Consider the following 23,727-nt stretch of genomic DNA (forward strand, 5'->3'; position numbering starts at 1 on the left):
AATTGTTTCCATAAAGAGACATCATGGCTATCTTTACGATAGTTTTAAGAGCTTTCAACTAGACTATGGGATCTATTTACTCTTCAAACCTAAATGGAGTAACTAGCCCCCCTGAGCGGAAGCTACAGTCATGCCTACTCATTCCAATAAAAGGGATGCATTTCTGGAAATCCAGGCTTTCCAAAAAAATGAATGGGCAAGGTAATGACGTCCCCACCACTGAAGGCAGTCAGACATAGATATTCACTCCATGGTTATTCAGTGTTTCAAAGGAATCATATATCCGAACAAGTGTTGAATCCAACAGGCACAGATGTCCCTTAGCTACTCGGATATTCTTACTCGTCTCTGAGTCAAAGGATAATTACACAATCCTCTGTTGTACTTTGGTTGTGTAGACCTAAACTTTAGGTAACAGATGGGAAGGCAGACTTTGAAACAAATGGCCCAGGAATTAGTGTGCCTATTTTCGTCAGGTGGCTTTGTGTAATCCTGGGATTAAAAAATACTCTGAAGAAAGTTGTTTGTAAAATAAATTTCATCACAGTGAGTATGGTTAACATTAAAATATTTTCACAATCAGGATATTGTCAAACAACAAATGATGAGCCACTATTATGAACACCTTTCAATGCATTGAAAAAATTAGATCCTTTTTATTGGAGATTGACAAGAACGCTTTTTTCCCTTATATTCTGTTGGGTCGATTTTGTGAAACAAGCAGCTGGTTGTATCCAGACGTTTAAAGCTCTGGGTTTCAAAATAAAGATCATAAAGCAGCTTTGAATTAGTTTAAGAATTCAAGCTCCAAAAAATTATGTCTAGTATTAGGATCTATTTAGGAAAACAAATGATTTGAATATTCAAACAGAGGGAACTTATTATAAAAATTGATTACAAGGACGTTGGAAAGGCTGAAGGAGCAAGACAGGAGAATTAGGTTACTGAAAGGATAGTCATCACAGGAAACCAATTTCTCCCTGAACCGTTGCCACTGAGAGTCAGGAGCAGAGTCCCCACGGCCGGCCCTGTGAGGCCACCGCGGCAGCTGCTGCAGCCACCCTGTGGAGATTGCTGCTGGAGCTGCTGCCGCTTTCAGCCCAAACTGACACCCAAGGAGGGAAGAGAATCACTTCTCTTCTTCTCTTCCAGGTTCCCTCCCGTGGCCCCCAAGGAGGGAAGAGAATCACTTCTCTTCTTCTCTTCCAGGTTCCCTCCCGTGGCCCCCTGTCACCGGAAGTCAGTGGGAAACCAAGGGACTCGGGGGCGGGGAGGGGCGGAGTATGGAAAGCTCAGTTGCCAGGGACCCAGCCCTTTCCAACCCTGATCAGTGCACAGAAGAGCAACTGAGCGGAGGGCGCGTGAGCGATGGCCCAGACAATGAGGGACTGGCAAATACTGTCCTGATTTCCAAAGAGGGGATAAAATTGATTTCTGTTAAAGAGCAAACGCGTGAGACAGACCCCAACCTCTAGCAAGATTCTGGAATGGGTGACTGACTGATTGTCATGCATCTTCACACCGGGAGGGGAGAAGCCGTGGGGACTGCTCAGGAAACCAGATAATTCCAAGGGGCAAATCTTAGCAATTCAGAAAATAGCAAGTATAAAAATAATAAACACCTGAGAAACTTGTCCCAAATCAGAGAGAGCAGACAATTCACGAAGACCAAGCATAGGTGACATTTCACAGGTGGAGAAGCGTTTGCAGATTCAGAAGGACCACAGAGATCTTTTTTTTATCAGGCGAGGGTGGCTGGGCTTCAGAACCATTGAGCGCCTGTTCTGAGGTCGCACAGCTGGCAAGCTGCAGGGCTGCAACTGCAGTTCAGATGTCTCAGCTGGCGGTCCGTGCCTACTGTGTGCCACTCCCCGCAAAGGGCTGAACGCATTACCCGGCTGTGTATCATCTTTGCGAAGGATGACTATGGTCTCCTGTTGGGATGGAAGATTTGCAGGGAATTGCGCGAATACTCACTTCCTGGCCGGCCGTGTGACCAGTGGCGAGCACTGGTGAAGCACTGAAGAAGATGGGGGGCGGGGTTAAGGAGTGTCCTTAACACCTGGCTGTGCCTGGGCACTGCTTGAGCCCCCTGGGTTCCCTCATTTGCATATCTCCTTTCTAGTTTAGCCAGAAACAGTGTTTTGAAACCATTGTTTAGAATAAAGGCATAGCTTCCTAAATTTATTAAAGTCGACCGGAATAGATTTAAGCATCCCTGCTTTTTAAAAATTAAATCTATTGGGGTGACATTGGCTAATAAGATCATGATAGTAGATCTGTACACTGCACTGTGTGCCCACTGCCCACATGTGAACCATCTTCTGTCAACAAGTAACAGGCCCCTCCAGGCCTCCCCCCCTCACTCTGCACCCCCTTCCCTCTGGCAGCTGTCGCATTGCTGTCTGTGCCCATGAGTTTCCGTTTTATATCCCACGTATGAGTGAAATCACATGGTCCTTAGCTTTTTCTGCCTGACTCATGTCACTTGGCATAATATTCTCAAGGGCCATCCGCGTTGTCGTAAACGGCGGTGTTCCGTCTTTTCTTAAGGCTGGGCCACATTCCATTGTGTGTGTACCACGTCTTCTTTAGCCGATCTTCTATCGACAGGCACTGTGGTTGCCTCCATGGCTTGGCCATAATGCTGCAATGAACACAGGGGTGCACATGTCTTTGCAAATACGCGTTTTTGAGTTTTTCGGGTAGATACCCAGGAGAGGGACTGCAGGTATATGGTGGCAACACTAGTTTTAACTTTTTAGCAACTGCCGGACCGTTTTCCATAGTAAGCATTACTACTTTTAAGCACCTAGTTTACCTCTAAGAAAATGTAATTAAATCAAAAATTTGGAAAGAAAACAGACTATGCCTACTGCCTTAGTCCATTTGAGTTACTATAACAAAATATCACAGATTGAGTGGCTTATAAACAACAGAAATGTATTTCTCACAGTTCTGGAGACTGGAAGTCCAAGATCAGGTGCCAGCACATTTAGTGAGGGTCCTCTTCCAGGGTGCAGACTTCCCCTGGGGGTCTTTACACAGTGAAAGGGGCTACAGAGCCCTGTGGGGTGTCTTTCACAGGAACGTTAATCCCATTCAGGAGAGCTCCACCCTCAGGATTTAAGCACCTCCCAAAGGCCCCACCTCCCAACACTATCACTTGGGACTTAGAATTTCAGCATTTGGTTGGGTGTGGGGGTAGGGACACAAGCATTCGGACTCTAGCACCCACGGAACTACCATTCGCTAAATGACCACCAGCAAACCTGCTGTGTGCCTGGCTCTGACTGTGCCTTTTACACGCACTATTCCATATCCTTACCACACCCTATGCATATGTAATGTGAAGATCAGCCCTATTTTAAGGATAGGAAACTGAGGTCCAATAGGTTGTCACACAGAGTAGGAGAAGGAACCTCTGAGACGAGCCCACTCCCTGTAATACTCTTTGTTTATGTTACATTTACCTAACGAATACATGTGAATTTTTGTCTGGAAAAGCCATAGAAATTATGCCTCCAGTACTTGAAAAGATATGTGTTTAAAAAAAAAAAAAATCCAATTTTAAGGACAGGCCAATGCCACATTCTAATAAAATAAAATAGGCCTATATGCTCCTAAAGTGAACTACTCTCTCTGAAACAAGCATGTGGTTCCCAGAGAGAGGTTATTTAGCCATTAATAAAGTCCCAGGACTTCATTAACCTTAATAAAATTAGGTGTGGCTCTTGTTTAAATTAAACAAGAATAATGCAAAACCGAGGCCAACTTCTGGCCCAGAGCAGATCGTTGCCCATGGCAGTAGACACATCGCTAATGACACTGAGCCCTTGAAAGGGCCAGTGGACATCTGCAGTCTGAGGTTAATGGGAAACCGACTGTAAGACTAATTTATTGTCACTCTACTAGGCAACTATTTTACTGGAGATAAATGAGCTCTCTGGGGAGGAGATACTTTAAGAAAAGAGATCACATTTTTTTCTTGCTACATTTTCCCCCAAAGTCTCTCCTGCTAACTGTCTGGCTCAGAGGTTGCCTCCCTTTCTGTAAAGGACAAAAAGGTAAACACGTCAGGCTCTGCAGGTCATATGGTTTCTGCACGGCTGCTGGAGCATGAAGGCAGCCTTAGACAACAGGTAAACGAATGTGTGTCTGTGTTCCAATAAAACTTTATTTACAAAATGGGAGCCATGGGAGAGAGTGTAGGTTGCCCATCCCTGGGCTACACTGTCAGAGGCACCAGATAATAAATGTTTCTTCTACCTGTATGCCTAAGAGACTCTCAAGCCAAGGAAGCTAAGTGACATTTATTAATTTTTTATCTGCCTGTGAATATTGGAGCATTCAAAGCCAATACAGAACATGACATTTCTTTAATGTGAATGTTACCATACTTATTTTAACTAATTTGGATGAAATCTTGGGTGTTAATTCATCTGTTGTATTTCTTAATGGCTTTGTATAAAAATAGAAAAGAATCTAGAGGCAGGTGATGGCCAGACCCCAGGGTGAGCGTGCAGGTGTCCAGATTCACACAACAGACGACAGTGTCGGGTCAGTATTTGGTTAACAGGTGATGAGTAGGTCTCCTGTTGGGTCAGTACTTGATTAACAGGTGATGAGTAGGTTTCCAACTTACGTATTTTGTTGTCTCTGGGACTCCAGATTGTACAGATGAGCAGGCTAATTTCACTTGAATAAGTTAAAAGAATTTTCTATTGCCAAAGTATAGGCTGAGTCTTCTATAGTACTGATCAAAATTAAGCAATTTTTCATGATGGTTCATGGCTCTGTGTGTGTGCGTGCATTTAACCACTGAATGGAGGTATCGTTTTTTAGATGGCGAGATGGAGATAATGTTTAAAAAGGTTTAGTGAAGCTAATAAATTAAATCAATTATAAATCTTTTCCCTAGGGATTTTTTCAGGATTATGTTTCTTATAAAAATGATACTTATTTTATATATCTCTTAGCTATGATGGAGAACCTCTATGATAATATGGAAAATCCAATACATGATTCCTTGGAGTCTTAGCTAACAATCTCATTCTAATGTCCTAGCATGTTAGTTGTTGGAGCTCACCTTTAGGTAGGTAAAGAGAAGAGCTACCGTTAAAAAATTTAAGTGATTTTGAAATCAATCATTTTCTTTAGCAATAACAGTAGTACTGTAGTAAACGCTACTACAGTAGCACTTAGCACTGACTGAGCTCTAACAGACAAGACGCCATGCCGAGCAGTACACATGCATTACTGCATGTAATCCCCCTAACAGCCTAATGATGGAGGGACACATTTACACATAAGGAAACTGAAGCCGAAAGATGTTATGTAACTTACTCCGAGTTATACATACAGATTAGTCTGACGGCAACGTTGCTGATTTTAAGTACGTGCGGTGATTCTCGAAGCGTGGTCCCTGGACAAGCAGCACCAGCACAGCCTGGGAGCAGGTTAGGGACGTAAACTCCTTTCCTCTTTGCCTGCCTGCTGGGTCAGAAACTCGGGGAGGGGGCCAGTCCTCTGTGTTTTAACAAGTTCTCTCCTGGTGATCCCATTGTCCACTGACCTTTGAGAACCCCTGCACTGGGCTGGACTGCATTTCAGAGACACCCGAACATTAACTAGACAGTAATTGCTCAATCAACTGAACACGGGGACGGGAGAGAACTGCCTGCCACAGTACGGGGTTCACAGCAGGCACTGGTTTACCACAGCTTACCTCCACTGTATTAATGTCCGCCATTTATTCATATTCTGAGGTCGGAGCACTAGACACTGTGCCTGGACTGCCATCGGAGTTAGAAACTCTCTTTTCTGAGTGGGAGAAGCCCCAGCGCGGTCTATGTAGGAGGAAAACAAAGGCAAATATGAATAAATGCTACTTACCAGTCAACCAAGGCCTTGAGAGATTATTTTAAGCTAAAAACGAATTCCATGCTCTTTGTCAAAATATCGATGGCTTTGTCTGATTTCAGGGTAGCCATAAATTTGCATATTTAACAACATTCCTGTGAGCAAAACTAAGAAGTGTTACTGGTGGTGGTAGTCTGAACCGTGAGTGTGATGGCGACACAGAGTAAACGGTCACCAAAGAGATTTAACAATGTATCATTTTTATTTTTAAATTGAATTTATTGGGGTGACACTGGTTAATAAAATTATATATGTTTCAAGTGTACAATTCTGAAATACATCATCTGTATATTACGTGGTGTGCACTACACTTTTTAAATAGTAAAATATTGGATCCTATCAATTATATATACATATTTTCTCCTCACTTGAGGACATGCTTATTGATTTTAGAGGGAGGGAGAAAGAGAGAAACATCGATATGAGAATCATCAATCAGTTGCCTCTCACATGCACCCTGACTAGGGACCGAACCTGAACCCAGGCATGTGCCCTGACCTGAAATTGAACCCGTGACCTTTCAGTGTGTGAGATGACACCCCAACCAACTGAGCCACACTGGCCAGGACTCAAAAATATTTTAATGGGATGTGTCAATGGGATATTTTAATGGATGTTATCAATGATACAGTGGGACTTTTTAATGCTTTTTTATGAATTAATACTTTTATAATATGTAAAATGTTTCACTGCATCTTCTAGGCTCTCCTCTACCTCAGTTTTTACAAAACTGCCCATGTATGTGGCTCAAAATGCAAGGTGTGAGGGGAAGCTGCCACACAGGAAAGAAAGACAAACTCATTGCCATTGAATACTTATTGACATTAAAAATTGGCATTGCTAAGTTGTGCTAGGAATCAGTTCGTAATGATTGCTCCTCCCCCAAAGTTAAACAAGATGAGATCTAAAGTTTACCTAAGAGGATGTGTCAGTGTTGTGAACCCCTGAAAAGGAAAAGTGGCACCAGCACCTTGTGTGAAAACCAGCCCAGAGCACACATTCCTGAAGATGCTCAGTGCTGCCCACCTGGTGGCCTGCTGTGGTCGGAACCTTTGACCTGGGAAGCAGGCTGGTGCCCGGAGCTCAGCTCAGCAGCACTGTGCTTTCCTCGGAATATTTTACACCCCCTGGTGTGCCTAATAGTGCCACTTGAGTGAGACACCCCAAACCTGGACAGATCCCTGTGAAACTTGATCCCAATTTCCATCCCTCAGAACAGTCTTTGACCCTTGACCCTGTGTGGGGGGTCACCACTTGCCCCATGGAGCTCTGGGACTCATGCTCAGGGGTCATAATTCTTGACTGTGGCCTGCTTCCAGGAGGGTGGGCTTGTGAGCTGATCATTTCCACTGGGTGGTAGGATGTAGTGTTTGGTTTTTTTTTAGATATGTGCCTCTCAAAATGTGCTGACACTGATTTGAGATGTTTAGGCCTCTGTGGTACCAGACAGGCTGGTGGTGATGTGTGGAAGGCAGGAAAAGAGATCATGTTCTAGAAATGCAATGATTTCCACCTAAGGAGTTTAAGAGAAGACATAGTTGGAAAACATTTTGCTCTATCTTAATGCTAAATGATTCCAAACTATAAACTTGATGTGACCTCCCAAATGGATTATTGTTCATATTTTTTGGCACTCTCTAGGCAAAATTTATTGGTGGTCGTTATCAGTGAAGCTGCAATTGCCTTTGAGAGAGTCATTGGAGACCAGGACCCACAGGCCACAATGGGTGGTCCCATGTCATGCGCAAGTGCTATCGCCAGCATTCTGTAAGTGCAGAGATGAGATCACATGGCTTCAGCAAAAACAAGTTCCAAAGAGGTGTGACGTTCTCAGGAATAGCAACATTGTTACCCACTTTTTTAGGATTGAAAACATGAAATTATCCAGGAAGGACATGTTTGACAACACAGAACATGAAGAGATGATACCGGGGCCTAAACAAGGACAGATGGTGCCTGGACGTTTGCAGGACTGGCCAATACGCACAGCTCAAAGTATCACTTCCGCTGCTTCCTTCTCATCATTCTGAATTTTCATCAGTACATCACTGTACTTTCTAGGAGTCCGCACATTCTGCAAAACATTTTTTAATCCAAGTGTTTAGGTAGACAGGGCCTTGAAGAAAAAAAATATGTTGCCTGGGGCCCTATGTGCCCCACACAAGAGGAGATCTGCTTGGCTGTGACCCTCTGTTTCAGAGATGACAAGTATTAATTGACCCACTGCACGCAGCCATGCTCTGTGTCGGATGCTGGGGGCCGCACCTCATCAAACCTTACAGTGCAACCACTGTCCTCAAGAGGCACGGTCTTGTTAGTTACACAGGACTCAGGCATGTGAAACCTGGCAAGAAGAATATAAGACCAAACATTATATGGTGTTTAATTAGCTACCTCTCAAAAGAACACACGGCAGAAATGATTAAATGCTCAGGGCTTAGGAAGGGGTGAGCTTAGTGTGGGCCGGTGTCTCCAGGGACACTTGGTGGCTTTGAGATACAAGCTGGCTGTGGACAGGCTCAGAAGTGTGTAAACAGCAGACAGGACAGGGGCAAGAGCGGGGGTGGAGCCCCACTTTGAAGTCAGACTCGAGGACATTCTGAACCAGAGAAGGAATAGCCTCTGCTTTCTTGGAACTAGACTCTTTCTAAAGAGCACTTAACTGCCCTGGCGTGCAAGGGCTGTGATTAGGGAAGCCCTTCACTGCCCTGTGAACAGGCGGCATCGACAGAACACCTTCTGGGGCAGAAGTCTCTCATTAGAAATATTCTGGGTGGTTTCTTTAATACCAATTACGTGGCACAGACTTAGCTCACCACACGCTCACCTATCCCCTCTGCACCAGTTCCTGTCCTCCCGCCACCCTGTGGGCTCTGGTGTGATTCCTGTACTTGTCTGCCTGCCGTGCTCTGGAAGCGTGAATACTTGTCCTCACCTTGCACTCCCAAGCAAGTCCCAGCTCAATGCTTCTATGGCGGCAGGAGCCCTGGACTTGACGTCAGAAGACCTGTGGTCGATGCTGGCTCTGTGACCGCAGGCAGGTCACACACCTCAGAATGCCTGTTTCTTTGTAAATGGAGGTAATGACGCTTACCTACTTATTTCATGGGTGTTTTGAGGAGAAAATAAAGTAGTTTAGCTTAAAATGATAACATTGGATACTTAAACAGAGCTCACTTTATGCCAGGTAATCATCTAAGTGCTTTAGACATATTAACTATTCTCACAGTAACCTTGTGAAAAAGAAACTATTACTATTGCCATTTACAGTGGAGAAGTGTGGGCACAGAGAGATTAAATAATTTACCAAAGCTTAACACCTTTATTAAGTGTAAGAGCTGGGATTTAAACCCTGGAAATCTGGCTCTGGAATCTGTTCCCTTAAAAATCACATTCTACTGTTTAATGACAAAAAGCTCTAACACTTATATAAGGCTCAGTATGTGCCAGATATCGTTCCAAAGGCTCAATCAACTCATTTAATCCTCACAATAGCCTTTGAGGAAACTGTGAGGCAGGTGCTGTTATTACCAGTAGTAAAGTGATGTGTAAAGACTTCCACATAAGGGAAGGTGGACTAGATGTACCTTTCCCGCGTCCTTCCACTAAGTACAACCGAAAACCCTGCGCAGTATTTATAAAACAAACACAGGAAGGTTCTACAAGGTGGAGAGAAGAAGGCAGACACACTAGAGATCTCAGAATCCGAGGAACAACATGGTGTGAGTTCCCTGGGCTTTGTGTTTTTATTATTATTTTTTTATTTTTTATTTTTTTGCCTTAGATATCCCCGACATAGCGCTAAAGAAGCTGACCGGCAACCTGCAAATGCCAATCAGTGCAGACCAAAAGGCCTCCCCCCCAAACTTGTTCTTTTTAGCCAAAGGAGCAGCCCAGCAAGGCAGAAACCTTTCAGATAATAAGGGCTCTACTTCAGCCAAACACTACAGAAGATCTGTGACTCCACACCACTCCAGTAAGGCTGAGGGAGGCGTAAATTTCCACCCTGGAGAGGCTTTAACAAGGAGCCAAACCTCTCTGCCAGATTGCTTTCCGAAAAGCCTTCATAGAGAGCCAGGACTCTCCTCCGCCACAGATAATGAGGTCGGAGAAGAGCAGCCAGGGGCCTGGACTCCCACCCATACCTGGCAGTAATAAGGCTCCCCCACCCTGACACACACACACACTGGGACGGTGTCAGAGGAGGCTAATGGGGAGTCGGGACTTTCACGGCCCCCAGCAGTAGTGAGGTCCCCCACACCCCACCAGGATGTCAGTGGGGGCCATCTGAGGAGCAGTAGTGAGGAGCTCTGTTCTGCCCAGCCACGGAGGTGTCAGTGGGGGCCTAGTGGGGGGTCCACCTGCACCCTGCAGTAAGAGGAGCCCCGACCTCCAGTGTCAACAAAGGCCAACTGGGAAACCTGGACTTCTACCCTCACCTGGCAGTGATGAGGGGGTCCCCTTTTCCCCTTCCTGAAGTAGAGTCAGAAGAAGGCAGAGAAAAAAAAAGATATAAAGGTTTAAATAAGATCTAGAGTCTCATAACATAATAGCCCAAATGTCCACGATTAAAAAAATTCTCATCCTATCAAGGACAAGGAAGATCTGAAACTAAATGAGGAAGACAATCAATAGATACGAAGACCGGGATGCCAGAGAGGCTGGCATCATCTGACAAAGGCTGTAAAGCGGGGGCAGAAAAGTGCTTCTGGGGCTTGTTTCACTCAGCAGAATGCCCGCCCGGGAGGCCTTCCTTAGGAAGGGACTGGAAAGAAAATGAGGTCCATGTGAGCTTGTTTTTTTTAAATTTTTCCCTCTAATAACTTGGAGAAAGTTGACAATGTTCTGAAATATTGCATCTAAAGCATTTCTTGAATGTAACGATCAGAATTTCTCTAAATCCATTAACAAACTCTGTTAACAACCTAGAATATATGCTACAGAAGCAGTGATTTAAAGATATTTCAACATTCCTCATACCCCTTTTTTTCTTATCAACAATTCACTTCGTCAATTTTATATTTTTATCTTCCCCAAATCTTTTTTTAACAACAATGTTGTGCCCCGAGATTTCCAACCCTGGTATCACATTGTGTATGTACCCCTTGTCCTGTATTTGTCTGTTCCCATTACTACTACGGATACACTAGTAAGCACTCTGTATTTTAGGAATCTTGGCTATCGTTAACAACCTCCTGTTTTCTTTTCTGGCTTTATGTCTGTGTCCTACATCTTTCCCCAACTGTAATCTTGCTCTGTCTTCTGTTTTCTACTTTATTACCACCGTGGGATTTTGTGGATACCCTGTTTCTGTCACCACAATAGAAACCTGTTAATATTTATTATTTTTATATCTTGCCCTTGAACATAAGAAAAGATAAATAGATTTCAACACCACAGTGCACTTTTTTCTAAATCCCCTTAGAACGAGATGTTTCCCAAGTACCTTATAGAACAGAAATCTCAAAATAAGAATCTTTTTTTTTTTTTTTTTTTTTTTTACTTTTACTGAAATGAAGGATGCCAGAGTGATCATAGAGATAGAACTTTCTTTCCTATTCTCAAGTACTTAGAGACAGGCTTCTTCTGAACAGGAGTACAATTTAGAAATAGCTGGGATTAACATGAGGTCACAGCGGGGTCGTGTATTGAGGAGTCAGCTGTGGCCTGAGACTCTTGTGATAGACGATTTCCCTGCCCGCCCCACGCCCACGTTAGCGCTGGAGTGTGTGGGCCAGTGCCGGCCACAGCTCAAGTGCCCTTGTCCTTCATTTTCCTGATGAGGCCGCCTCAGCCATGGGGCAGTCCTGGGTAACCGCCGTTTCTCAGGCCTCCAGGGCTCTGAGGTATTTATTCATGAGATCTGAATTTGTCCCCCGCAAGCTGGCCTCAGATTCTGACAGCAAATTCCACTCAAATCAGCCTGATATAAAGAACTCATTTTAAGATCCAGAGAGCTTCTGGAATCCTAGGGAAGTCAGACCTCCTGTGACAGGAACTGGAAACTAGAAAGGCAGAATCTAAGGTGCTCCCTCTGGGTCTTCCTCTCTCCTTCTCTTTCTCTGTCTCCCTCTCTCTCCCTACCCCTGTGGCCCCTCATGTGCAGGCACTTACTTGCTCTCTCTCTCCCACTCCCACCCCCATCTCATTCTGATTCTCTTTCTCTAAGGGCTTGTGGCTCAAAATGTCCATCAGCCCCAAAATCTCGTCATCACCTCCCTGCCCAACCTCCTCCTCCGGCTGACTCTGATTTCAAATCCCTGAGGAGGAAATTTGGTCCTGATGCTTGCTTTTGGAGCCAAGCCGTAGATGTCTGAAAGGGTGGAACCATCCCTGGATTTAACCTGTGACCTCTGGGATGTAGACTACTCACTCACCCAGGGCGGGGGCAGTGGGCAAGATAAGGTTCTCTGGAAGAAAGATGGGGTGATTTTAAAAAATTACTAGTGCTCTCTTAAAGGATATTTATTTTATCCTAACAACACTTTTCAAAAAGTTTAATATTTGCTATGGAGGGAGAAGTCACTTTTGCGCAATTCAGCCTGAACCCGTTGGCCCTCTTTGCACTGGCGTCTGTGGGAGCAACTGTGTAGTTGTGATAATTGTGATATGTGGGAGGCTGGGGTACTGGAAAGAAGAATGGGTTGATGGCTGGGAATGCAGAGGTTACTCCTGGATCCCGACATGATCCTAATTTACTCTGTGACCTGGAACAAATCAAACCATTTTCTAGGCTTTTTTTTTTTTTTTTGTAAAATGAGAGAGCTGATGTGAATCAGTGGTCCTCATATTCTTAAAGTATGAAAACTCTTTTTAAATTTACAAAGTTATGGATACCACATAATAATGGTGTCAGTTTTGTGGCCCCATGAAAGAACAAAATCCTATGAGTATGTGTGAGCTCTAAGACTTGCAATAACTCCAGAGTCTCTGTGAGTCCAAATGCCAAGGCTGGAACCATTGGTCTAGATGACTTCAAGTTCTCTTCTGGCTCTGCTATTCTGGGGTTCAAGTCAGGGGAATTCGTGCTCCTTGGAAAACATTCACTTGTTCAGGAGGAAAGCTGACGTGAACTATTACTGGATCCCAGAGCAGCACTAGAAGTTTCTAATAGGACGAACTAAGGTGGATTTCAGGGTCTGAGAACCTGAGCTGAGAGAGAAGATGGAAGGTAGGATCAATACCAACCGCAGGGGGAGGCTGTGGGGTGACAGGAGGGGCATCAGGGCTACTTAATGTGGCTCACATCAGGCGGAGGGTCAGATGCCACGACCACTAACAGAAGGAAGCGAAGAAATCAGTCGCAGCTGCCAGGAAAGGTAGATCAGCTCTCTTGGCCTTAAATAAATATATTATGCCATAAGATATTACATATAAAATAGTATAACATGTAATAATATAGGTTATATTAAATAATACTCACGTATAAAAGCCAGGATGGTGCATGGTATATAGCAGGCTAGTTGTTCCCTCTCCTCCTTAATCGTAATAACAGTTACTTAATAGCCTTCTGGTTAAACTTCTCTACAGATTAGTACCAACTGAGCTGACACCAAGAAGTTACTGGTAGTGTCTCAGGGCCATTTCTCTGACACACGTACCAGAGATACACTCACAGAAAAACACATTTTTGGAGCCGGTCCCAACACTGTCTCTTTTATGCTTTTCAATACTTTATATGCTTAATATCAAAACAGAGGTTGATTCTCAAAGACATTCTTCCTTATAGCTCTCTTGCTGAAGTTTTAAGGAGATCTGAACTTGAACGCTTACGTTTCCCAGAGTTAAAAACATTTTGGGTACTAGGCTGAGGAAATAAGGTCAAGCTTCTACCCAGAGAGTCATCTAACTGCCATGAGAAACGAGACAGGCAAACGGGAAACTATCAGCGTTGTTAAGGTTATTACTATTTTAATTCCCAGATCCTAGCAAACATCCCCTTAGAAAAATAAAGCTCCCTCTATTCCTCGAGTAAACTCAGCTGAAGGAGCTCTAAGAAAACATAAAGCTTATAAGAAAGCATTGGTCTGAACATGGATCGCGCTAAAATGTATAGTATTCTGAGCAGCTCATGGAGTGTAGGAAAAATCAAATTCTCACATTCTCCTTGAGTTGCTCAAGTGTACTGGTGGAGTTATATTTCTTTTTTTTATGACTCAAATTGCATTACTTGATTCTTCAGTAAAAAATGTATATATATTCATGTATTGTGAATGATATCTTCTGTTTTCAGTTTTCAGAATGAGCCTATAGACAAGTATGTTTGAACATAAACCTTCACATTTTTGAATTCATGACACAGCTGATAGAATTTGAAAGTAGGGGCAGCAGGAAGAAGTAGGGGGAAACAGGTGCTAATTTCCCGCTCTAACACACATAAAGACTTCTTATTTTAAGATGATGGGGGAAAGACCTTTCTATACTTTTCTCTTGTAAATAATCAGCAAAAGTAACAACAACAAAAATAAGAAACAGACTTCGACTTTGCTGACACCCGGTAAGAGACATTTGTAATGAGCCACAGTGTAGAAAGATGGATAACTTGTAGAAAGATGGGTGCTTCAGTTATTTTACTGAATAGCACACCATCCCCGTAACTTTTTTTACACTATGTCGTTATAATTGTTCTGTTTTTATCAGTAGTTACTGTTGCTAATCTCTTGCTGTGTCTAATTGATAAATTAACCTTCATCATAGGTATGCATAGGGAAAACTGTATACAGGGTTTGCCACTATCCATGGCATTAGGCATCCACTGGGGGTCTTGGCCTGTATCTAATGTATCTCCCATGGATAAGGGTGCCCCCTGTGTTCCTATAAAGCTCTATCAGAACAGTCTCTTCAGCCCTTAACCCCTTTCCAGAGCTGACGTGCTGACAGACTTGGTGTACGTTGGCCTGGATCTGCCTCCCTTTGAAGGCAGGGCTCTCTCTTCATGTGTCCTCTGTACTGGGCAGCGGTGAGTGAGGATTTCCTCACCCCTGGCCAGCTGGCCTCAGTTGCCACAGTCTCTGCAGAGACTGGCCCTGACCAGCTCTTGCTGCACCAAGATGTTGACCACGCCTCTGTCCCTCCGGCTTGAAGCCAGTCATCCCATAAACACTATTGTACCTTCGCAAGAGCTCCCTCTGCCAGTTCCCAAACCACTGATCCGCCCATACAGCGTTACTACCAGGTAGGGAAGGTGAGGCAGCAAGACTCTGCTCACATGACAGCAAACACACGCAGGGGGGAGGTGGGCCCCGTGCCTGAGAAGTACTTAAGGATGCAGGCTTGAATTTACCATTTGCATAATCAAAACCCCTTCCTTACTTTATTCTGTCTCTGCTCTCCCCAGTTTCCCTTGTATTTCCCCCATGATGGTCTAACAGTACTACCTACCCCGGGGTCCTATTGGGCTCCCATTTCTACTTCCTCCCATTATCCCTTTTTTATCTCATGGGTTTTTACGTGTCCTGTGTCCTTATAGCCTGCAGATGCCAGCAACGGTTCAGATGGTCACTTCTTTGTTTTTTAAAATATTTTATTTATTTATTTTTAGAGAGAGGGGGAGGGAGGGGGAAAGAGAGGGAGACAAACATCAATGTGTGGTTGCCTCTCACGCTCCCCACACTGGGGACCATGGCCTGCAACCCAGGTATGTGCTCTGACTGAGAACTGAACTGGTGACTCTTTGGTTCACAGACCGGCACTCAATCCATTGAGCCACACCCGCCAAGGCAGATGGTCACTTCTTGTACCACTCAGCTTTTGTTATATAACAAATTATCCCAAGACTTAGTGGCTTCAAATAACAATTATTTTTAGCTCATGACTCTGCAGCTCAGCAGTTTGGAATGGGTTCACCCAGGTAGTTCTGGCCAGGTGGTGGGGGTTGGCTTGTTGGAGGGCCATCTCTACTTCACATGGCTTCTCATCTCCCAGCAGGCTCTCCTGGGCGTGGTCACCTGGTGGCTGCATCGTTCCAAGAGCACAGTGTAGGAAGCTGCAAGGCCTCTCGAAGCCTGGATTTGGAACTTGTACATGGCAACTGTCACCATGTTGTATTAATTAAAGTAGGTCTCAAGACCATCCCAGATTCAAGGGGACCCTATCTCCAAGTAGGAGGAACTGGTGCAGTATTATGGTCACTTTTACCGTGTCCCATATTCCAGTGGAAAAAACCGGAAGTAGGGGAAGAGAGGGATGGACAGCTTTTGCTTTTCATTAATACCATTGTTTTGTTGGAATTTAAAAAATCATGTCTATATCCACATTATTTTTGTAATAATAACAATAATGATAATATTCAAATATGACTCCAAATACTTGTTGCATTACTTTGGTTACACACCAGAATAATAACACACTGACATTTCAAAGGACCCATGATTTTGGGTCAAAACACCTCATTCAGGCTATATCTTCAGACCTCCTTCAACTGGACCTGAGCACTTAATAAATCCTTGATAAACGTTTGTTGAATCTGAATCTGAATGAGAAAAGAGGAGCAAAAAATCTGTATGAATCAGGGGAAAATAGCCTTAAAATCTGTCCTATTAATTCAGTGTTTATAGTCCATTTTTATCATGATAATGTGGACCTTAATGGGCAAGAAAATAAATTTGGTTCAACGTGCATACACACCGAGAGCGGGGGTTGCTGGATGAACACTGCAGCCAGTCTGTCCAGCCCTGTAGGCAACAGTAGCTGCGAATTGTAGCCTAGGGCAGAGTCAGGAGGGCCCTTACCGCCCAGTCCTTAACCTTGAGTCATCAGTCTAATAGAGAAGTTGTATATCTTTACAAACGCAATGACACTCCTCCCCTGTTTCATGTGGGACCCTGGAGAAGCACACAGAGAAACTAGTTTTTAAAAACTCCCTTAGTCTGTTTAGCACCTGTCACACAAATTAGCAAGAAGTACAAAGTGACCTCTGCGTTTTGTTTAATAGACCCATATTCAGTTTAGTCTGGGGTAAAGACAATAAGAATACATTAGAAAAATTGTTACTGATTTCTTTTCGTGGCTGACTTTTAGTCTAAAATATATTTCCCTAAGCCCTACTTATGAAACAATTGCAAGAATAGGCTGGCTATTTACTTAATGACCGTTAGAAGCCATCCTGACCCTTCCCAGGAAGGTCAAAGAGTAGCCTGTTATTTGCATGACTAATTTAACTGGACAAAGGAAATTGCTTTCGTCACTTTTACTTTGCCCTTCCTAATTGAATTGAATGTCACTTTCCGCACAATGTTCCCCAACACACACTCTTGTTCCTAACTGCAAACAGATTAGATCATTCCGCACTTGTCTCCGTTGTTCCCTGGGACTGTACAAACTTCAGATACATATTTATTCCGTGGATTTTATTTCCATGTTAATCCAAATGCCAATTCCTGGAATTTCCGAAAGTTCCCAGTATGATAATCTTCTTTCATTCAGCAGATGGAAACAGCAGCTTGCTCTTTATGACAGACAGCCTATTGAAGAAAAAGGACCAGCCCGAGGGCATTCATTTCTGAGCTAGTAGGTCTATGAAAGAGGTCCTATCATTACGACAGTGGAAAGGATAGAAAAGTCAAATAGTCTGGCGCTTTTGCAACATGCATGGTCTCCGATAATTTTCTTTGAGATTAGAGAGAGTGCAGCCCAGGAGATAACTCGTTTGGTATCTGAAGACTTGAAATAATCCAAAAAGTAGCAGATGCTTTTGAATCTCTATCAATTAAAGGTTAGGTTTGGCTGTAGGTAACAGAAAACTCAGTGGCTTTTAAAATGTGCCTCTGTTGCTCTTTCACTTGTCCAAGGTCACAGAGGGTCCCTCTCTCTCTCTCTTTCTCTCTCTCTCTCTCTGTCTCTCTCTCTCTCTCAGGTCTCATAAATTAAGCCCTTCTCTCTTGCCATGACCAGATCCCCAGTGCTTTGTAGCCAACCAGGGTTTCCTGAGATTTACATTTATTTCTTTCCTTCCTTTCTTATCATATCTGGAATTACGGTCAAAGCTGTGTCCTTCTCCAAGGACAGTAGTGCTTTCTTTGCTCTAAGCTCGGTCTTCCTGCAATTTTCTGTCTTTGAATCTGAAGGATTCAAGCACACACTTCAATTATCACTCCCCGTCTGCCTCTGGGCTTGCTCTTTAACCCCACCCTTATCCTTACAGAAGTTTTCAGGACGTCAATCTCCCCTCCCTTCCCAGAGGGGTGTGCAACTCTTGCCACAAGTACAAAGTTCCAAAAGCAGCACAGCTAGAAGACAGGCCTGTTACAAGGAACTGCCGTTTGGATTTACTGAAACAAAAAATCTTGGGCCACTGAAACAAATCTTACTTTTTCTTCAGCCACTTTAGAATCACACGATGAAGTACAGAGTTAGAAATACAAGCAAATTATTTAGAAATGAGGAAGTTAAAGCAAGGAGCAAGAAGTAAAACGCTTGAGGGTGGTTGCTTCTGGGGAGCAGATGGGGCGTAGGGAGGACGGCCCTTCTCCATCAAAGCCTCGCACAGTTGCTTTTATTTTAGACCAGGTACCTCTAAACCACAGTGATAAAAGTTAATTAAAATGTCTGTGAGACTGAAAAACACCGGGAGAGATTACTGTTTTTATAAACTAATGCTTCTGAAGATTATACATATTTACCCACTAAATATTTACTAAGTCCCTCCATGTACCAGCCAGTTCTCTAGGTGCTGAACACAGTGAACACGACAGAAAAGGTTCTACTCTCAAGAAGGTTATAAAGGGGCTGCCCTGGCCTGTGTGGCTCAGTTGGTTGGAATATTGTCCTGCATACTGAAAGGTTGTGGTTCAGTTCTGGGTCAGGGCACCTAGGTTATGGGTTTGGCCCCCAGCTGGGACGCATGTGAGAGCAACCAATTGGTGTTTCTCTCTCCTCTCTCAGAAATCAATAAAGATGGCTTTGGGTAAGGATTAAAAGAAAAAAAAGAAAAAGGGAGGTTATAAAAGGGAGATGACAATGAATAAATTAACATGTAACATGAAATATGTAAGTATAAAATAATATAATATAGAATTATATGAAAATATATCAATGTATATTATTTGTTATATATGAATAAAATATATAAATGATATTAAATGTTATATAAAACAATAAAAATATACAATAAATCAGGTAAGTGCTATGAAGAAAATCAAGTAGGGTCAAGGGCCCTGGTATATATATACTTGGTGTATTTGACACACAGAGCAAATTTTTTAAATTCTTCCTTCTTTATGTGGCAGAATTATGCGAAAAGCTATATTTAACAATCAGGAAATAAAGCATGTAGCAGACAGGTCTAGGGGGACCCCCATGGCGCCCCACTTCTGTTTTTCATGTCTTTGTGCAACCTCTTCCCTTGACAGTGGCCAGGGCCTATGACTTGCTCCTCACCAGTGGGCTGAGGCAAGGTGATGGGATGTGATAATGTTGTGTAAGATTGTTACCCGTCTTGCTTGGAGGCCCTCTCTCTTGTTGGCTTTGAGGAAGCAAGGGCCATCTTGGGAAGGCCCAATATTAACGAGCTGAGGGTAGCCTCTGGCCAACATCCAGCAAGACAGAGGTCCTCTGTCCAACATTCCATGAGGAGCTGAATTCTGCCAACAATCACCTAAGCGTGTATCCTTCCCCAGACTCACTTCAGCTGATGCCTTGATTGCAGCCTTGTGAGACCCTGAAGCAGAGAGCCCAGCACAGCCATGCCCTCATTCCTGACCCACAAACACTCTGAGATAATAAATGTGTGATCTTTTAGGCCACTAAGTTTGTGATAATATTGTTAAGCAGCAATAGGTAAGTAATACAAAACACATGCTAATAATGTCCAGAAAAGCAGAGAGTGAAATTTTTGTTTGTTGATCTTTTTATTTATAATCATGCCAGTAAAAAATTAATAATAAATTATGAAAGATAAACAACTAAAAGATAAAAAAGGAAAAAGATTTAAAAATTTAAATATATTAATGTATTTTTTAGAGAAAAGAAATGAGTCTGTCACATGAATGAATAAATTTATAGCTTCTGGTTTTAAGCCTAACTTCTGCAAATTTGTCAATGGCTTCATCAAAATGGCTCTTTTCTACATAGTCACATTCAATAGAATATACAGTAGTCTGCCCTGGCTGGTGTGGCTCAGTGGCTTGAGTGCTGGCCTGGGAACCAAAGGGTCACTGGTTTGATTCCCAGTCAGGGCACATGCCTGCATCAGGCACCCAGCAGGAGGCACACAAGAGGCAACCACACATTGATGTTTTTCTCCCTCTCTCCCTCCCTCCCCCTGTCTAAAAACAAACAAATAAAATAAAAAAGAATATACATTAGTCCCCTCTTATCCATTGGGTATATGTTCCAAGACCCCCAGATGTTGCCTGAAACTGAGAATTGTACTGAACCCTACAAAGAGTACATTTTTTCCCTGTACACACATACTTATGATAAAGTTTAATTTATCAGTTAGGCACAGTAAGAGATGAACAACTAATAATAAAATAGAACAGTTATAACAATAAACTGTAATAAAAGTTATGGGATGTTGTGCTACTAAGTAAAGTAAGGGTCATGTGAACACCGACACTGCAATACCGTGACAGTTGATCTGATCATGGGGAAGGCTACCAAGTGGCTAGTGGGCAGGGAGGTACTACAGTGTGGAGAGACTGGACGGAGGGGTGAGTCATGCCCAGAGTGGGATGGAGTGGGAGGGCACAAGACTTTATCATGTTACTCAGAATGGCATGCAATTAAAAACCTATGAATTGTTTATTTCTGGAATGTTCCATTTAATTTTTTGGACCACAGTTGACCATGGGTAACTAAAACCAGAGAATGCGAAAGCACAGAAAGTAACCCTGTGGATAAAGGGGGACTACGGTAGCTAGATTTGTCTATTTATTGCTGCCCATAGTTGATCCTTACATAGGAGTATGTCTGTATGACAGGGGCTGGGATCCCAACCACACCTAAAGCAAGCCTGAATGACGAACTCTTACTGCAAATTAACTCAGAAACAAAACATGTATAGCCCTGTCTACGTCAGTCGCCAACTGTGTAGCTTAGAGTTCCCCGAGTTAACTTCCAAATAGATATCATGTTTGTTAAAGGATAGGTAATAAAATGTGCTAATTTAAAGTGTACATAGAGATTGTTATAACTCAAAAGTAATCGCAGATATTATTTAGAACTTAGACTAACCAAAGTTGGTTTTTGTTTTTTCTCAGGAGGGTATTCCATCACCAAGTTTGTTTAGAATTCCTGGTGCATGGAGATGATAAAAAGCAGACTGAGTTTTAGTCCGTTTTCTTATTGTTGGCCTCTGCCTGGGCACGCTCCACTCTATCCTCAGTGCCCTGTGCTAAAGGAGATGGGGAGAAATGAGGACCACTGTTTTTCAGGGTTTCCAGGGACAGGGACAGTGCTCTTTGATGAGGTCAGATTTGAGCAGAGACCAGGGGGAAGTGAGAGAATGAGCTGTGCCACTATCTGGGGAGAAGAACTCTAAGTTCTGAGCCCTGAATGGGGCTGGTGTGTTTAAGCAACAGCAAGAAGCCAGGTGACTGAAGCAAAAGGAGTGAGGGATGTAAGGGCTGAGATTAGAGGAGCCTGGGGTTGGGAAGGGAGCACGGCACGTAATACCTGTATTCATCACAGTCCTCCACACTGCGTGAGCGCTGGCCTGGCAAAATCACACTGGATTTCCAGTTGGAAGACCTTGATTGAATCAAATATCTCCCATGTAATAGAACTCAGTTTCCCAGCATAGAAAATGAGGATAGCCCTGACTGGTGTGGCTCACTGGGTTGAGCATCCTCTCACAAATCAAAAACGTCACCTGTTCGATTCCCGATCAGGGCGCATGTTTGAGTTGCAGGGACCAAGGCTGTGTGAGAGGCAACCAATTGATGTTTCTCTCCCTCCCTTCCCCTCTCTCTGAAAATAAAGAAATAAATAAAATCTTTTTCAAAACATGAGGATAATAAAACGTATCTCACAGGACTACTGTGCTTATTAACCTAAGAAAGATCATATTTCTGAAAGTGCTTTGTAATCTGCAAAGCACCACAGTAAGGACCACTCTTGTTGCGAGCAGGGAGGTTGACGTGTAAGTACTCAAGAACCAGGGAAGTGGAGGCATTGTGGGCCCAGCGCTCCGCTCCTGCCGTCCTCTTCCCTAACTGCTCCAGCCCGTGGGTTCCAGGGCCTTTTGCACAATCTCTCCTTCGGCAGGAGGCCTGGGTGAACACAGGCAGGCAAGCTTCTCATCAGCATGACAGGAGGTGTATATCCACCCACGGCGATAACGTTTAACCAAGCTAAACAGTGTAAGATAACCTTCATTTGCAAGGCTGACATGCAAAATTACACGGTTCAGCTCTAACAGAGGAGGGAAATGAAGCTCAAGATCATTATTTCCACATCTAAGATTAGCAGCTGGAAAATAGCGTACATCTGTCAAATGACAGTGTCAAAGATACCCCCTTGTTTTGCTTGACACCAGCATCCACACAAAAGAGGCATCGCTTCAGGGAGTAGAAATGGAGACATTGTTCTTCGAGAGCGTCAGGTCAGATGGGCCTATCCGAGTGTCCGCCGCTTGCCAGCCCAGGCTACCGGGACTGATCAAGGTCGTCAGAAAAGATCTGCCAACCCAAAGGAAACCATGAGCTGTCTTTCCATTTCATTCCTTTTCTCTTTCCTGGATCAGAAGAAAGTGTTCTTTGCCTGGAGAAATACTCCCTTATAGACATCAAGTAGGGGAGACCGATGAGGATGGAAGGAATAAATGTAGGAGTAAGAAGTTGTCTCAGGAGAAATTGAAAAACATCTCCCCTACATTTCCACGGGCTATTCATTTCTCCATCATAGTCAGTCATTTATTGGGAGTCTTGTCTTCCAACAGATGTGGGGGTGAGACCTTTTTGTGAGACCTGGGCAAGCTACTCAGCATTTCTATGTTCCTGCTTTCTCATTCAGGAAGAGGAGATAACAAGGCAGTCTAAATAGGCAGGACTGTGGGGAGGATTAAATGGGGCACGAGGTAGTTTATCAGAGGGAAAAGAAGTAGGAGTGATGGAAAACAGTTAACTTTTAGAATCATGCTTAGTTTCTTAGAATTTATCTAACATGTATCTGCTATAACTCTTAGCTATGTGAACTATCTAAAAAGAACAAGAAGGAGTTTATTCAATATAGAACATTTCAAAACATACTTGGTTTAAGATGTTTTAATATGTTAAGATTCAGGGTAATGTGAATTACTATTTAAGAAAAACATACATCACAATGTTTAAATGATAGTATTAATACTTTTAGAGCAAACACTATTTTCTATATTACCAATTGAAATAACTATTCTCGATATAGTAGGGTCTTATTTATCTGGAACCATGAGTAAATTAAGAGTTTATACCACACAAATAAAATGTCTAAATTACTAAAACAAAACCCTTAAACATCAAAACCTTAAAAATATTTTCAAAACGTACTTTATGTTATATCTATTGTTTATTATAATACACACACATATATAACATTTATATAACATTTTGGTTGGCCATATTGGACGATTTGCTTTTTTCTTAGTGTTTTCCTTTTGGCTTTGCTTCACTGATCTGAACGTCAATTACTGCCCAGTGCTGAAGTGGTAGTGGCCCTCGGGAGCCACTAAAGCTCATAAGAGAGAAACTCACCAATCCAAATGGCCTTGTGCTAAAGAATTTTTCAAAAAGGACAATTAGAATTCCTTTTTAGTATTTTAGAGGAGGGAAAACTTTTCCATGCCCCTCTTCAGTCCCTGGCTGAGAAGAATTAATTGTCTAATTAGTT

At 43.1% G+C, this 23,727-nt stretch overlaps 1 long non-coding RNA gene across 1 annotated transcript in view; it reads right to left on the minus strand.

The window, feature by feature from the left end:
* Positions 1-1,158: 1,158 nt before the first annotated feature.
* The window catches only part of LOC123478189 (uncharacterized), a 32,168-nt gene continuing 9,599 nt past the window's right edge, over positions 1,159-23,727 (minus strand). Inside the window, exons 2-3 of the long non-coding RNA XR_006653335.3 lie at positions 5,729-5,849; positions 1,159-2,647 (exon numbers count right to left, since the gene is read on the minus strand). This is a non-coding gene — a long non-coding RNA (uncharacterized lncRNA). The remainder of the gene's footprint in view (positions 2,648-5,728; positions 5,850-23,727) is intronic.

This window comes from Desmodus rotundus, chromosome 3 (genome assembly GCF_022682495.2).
Source record: "Desmodus rotundus isolate HL8 chromosome 3, HLdesRot8A.1, whole genome shotgun sequence".
Taxonomy (NCBI): domain Eukaryota; kingdom Metazoa; phylum Chordata; class Mammalia; order Chiroptera; family Phyllostomidae; genus Desmodus; species Desmodus rotundus.